Source organism: Galeopterus variegatus, unplaced genomic scaffold (genome assembly GCF_000696425.1).
Source record: "Galeopterus variegatus unplaced genomic scaffold, G_variegatus-3.0.2 Scaffold6857, whole genome shotgun sequence".
NCBI classification, from domain to species: Eukaryota; Metazoa; Chordata; class Mammalia; order Dermoptera; family Cynocephalidae; genus Galeopterus; species Galeopterus variegatus.
In genome coordinates, this window is record NW_007732968.1 from 8,148 (window position 1) to 10,965 (window position 2,818).

A 2,818-nucleotide genomic window follows, 5' to 3' on the forward strand; every position below is an offset into this window, starting at 1 on the left:
TCACCTCACCTTCAGTCAGAACTTTTAAGATTTTTTCAGATCATACAATAGTTCCCTAACTCCTCTCTGCTTTCAGTTGTATTCCTTCAATTCAGCCACAGATTTGGTCATGCCATTCTCTTACATTCTTCAGTGGTTTGTTCCATATCATGATACCCACGACAATCCTTGATCTAGCCTTTGCCTGACCTATCTGCTTCTCTAGGCACAGCTCTTACTTATTGGCACTTCTAACCACATATGTTATATATATTTTTTTATCACAGATCTCCCTCCAGTTTTCTTTGCATGTGTGTGCACACAAACAGAGAAACACACACATACCACCATCCCCACCACTACTACCACGAGCATCTGTGTTTCAGGCTCTGTGCTTTTGCTTATGATGTGCCTTTGGTTTGGAGTCATCTTTTTCTCCTTCTTTTATCTTAACCTCTTGCACATATTTTGCTCATTGCATAGGTGTCATCTACTCCAGGAAGTCGTATTGATTTTGTTAGGGTTTCTCCACTCTGTTCCCACATACCATATACATATTTCTGTCATTTATTATGTTGTGTACTAATTATCTGTTTTGCATCAGTATTACCCTGGTAAATTGTGAGCTTCTTAAGGTCACAATTTCAATTTTGAAATCTCAATTTCTAATATAGTCTGGCACAAGTTAGGTGCCCAAGACATTTATTGAATGAATAAATTAATTTCAATATTTAGCAACTCACAGTGACCGTGCATTTGTTCATGTGTCTATTATCTCATTTAATTGAAACAATTTGAACATGTATATACAAAACCATCAATATAAAATACATGCAATTCATATTAAGTCATTGTTTATGCAATTCATATGAATTTCTGCAAGAATTTCAGTCAAGGAAGTAAAGTCCAAATCTTCAAAAATAATACAAAAGGAATCTTCAGTCTTTGAAGAAATTTCAAAGGGATGAAGTTCACAAACCCTAATTGTTCTCCACATACTTTCCTTAATTTCCTCTCATCCTTAATTTCCCACATCTCAAATTGTTCTTATCTGCTAAACACTTTTAAAATACTCTCTCAAGAAACATGTCTGGAGTATCTCTGTATCCATACCACTCATTTATTTTTTATTTAGATTGTTACATAGCAAAATAGAATTCTTCCTATTTAATAAGGTGGGGAAAGAGAACAAAGAGCAAACACCAACTTCTTGTTAGCCGGTGAAGGCAGAGAGTGTGTTATGGATTATTGGTCAGTTTTTATGCCAGAACCATGCTGTTTTGGTTACTATAGCCTTATAGTATAATTTAAAAATTTCATTTATTGCAACATAATTGTACATATCTGTGGAGCACAGCATTAAATATCAATATCTATACCTGTGTGCAATATGTGATTCTCAAATCAGGATAATTGGTATATTCAGCATTACACAATGTAATCATTTGTTGTGGAGCTTTACCAATTTGTTGCTAACTCTCTTCCCCCTCCCCTTTCCCACCTCTGGTAACCTTAGTTTTGTTCTCTCCTTTTAAAAGTTCAACAAATTATTGTGATTGTTTGATCTTTCTTTTTAAAATTTACTTACTTTTTAGCTCCCATGTATGAGTGAGGACATGTGGTATTTCTATTTCTTTCTTTTTTTTTTTNTCCGAACCCTCGGCGGGAGCGCCGCCGTGCTCCCAAGCGGCGCACTGTAGCAGTGTGCCACCGGGCCGGCCCTCAGTTTTACATTCTTAAAAATGGAGAAAAATAGAAGGGAATATTGACATGATGTCTTAGCAAAGCAAAGGGAGAAGCTGTAATTGTTGAAACCCCAGTGGTAGAAAAAGGTTGGAATTCAGTTGTTTTTCTCACTCCTTGTATTAGTCTGTTTCTGATGCTTATAACAAAATGCACAGAACTGAGTAATTTGTAAGAAAATGAATTTTATTACTTACAGTTGCAGAGGCTAGGAAGTCCAAAGTCCAGGGAATACATCTGGTGAGGGTCTTGGTGGTGGCAAACAGTGACCCAGGAGTCTTACATGGCAGAAAATGGTGGAGCAGAGAGAGAAAAACTCTTCATGTGCATTGCTTTTAAAGCCCTCAGAACCCCTGACCCCTCACAACCCTGACCACCATTATTAATCCATTCACTACCACATGGTCCTATAATCTAATCACCTCTTTAAGGCCCCACCTTTCAATGACCCTAATAGGATTTCTCACCCTCAACAGTTACAGTGGGGATTAAACCTCCATAAAGTTGGGGGGGGGGGCATTCACTCTACAGCACTCCTCAAGTTGCCATGTGCCACGGATCTTGCATATGCCATGTCACAACATTACTATGTAGAGTGCCCTCATATTTATCCTCCAAACCACCACAGTGAAGAGAGTGAAGGACCACAACGTGGGACTGTTCTGCACAAAGTGGGAAATATGGTCACCCTGTTGGCTTGTGTTTCTATTTTTTGTGTTATAAAGGTATTCACTTTAAGTATTGTTTTATTATCCTATACTTTAGAGTCAACAACTCTATTACCGTTTGCGTTCATTCTCCTGCAAATGGCAGAATTTCATTCTTTTTTATGGCTGAGTAGTATTCCATTGTGTATACGTACCACATTTTCCTTATCCAGTCATTCATTGTTGGACATTTAGGTTGGTTCCATCTCTTGGCTATTGTAAATAGAGCTGCAAAAAATATTGGAGTTCAGATATTCCTTTGACATGATGATTTCTATTCTTTGGGTGTACACCCAGCAGTGGGATTGCTGGATCATTTGGCAGTTCTTTTTTTTTTTTTGTCTTTTTTCCGTGTCCGGCAACGGATCACAACCCTCAGTGTCGCCCCC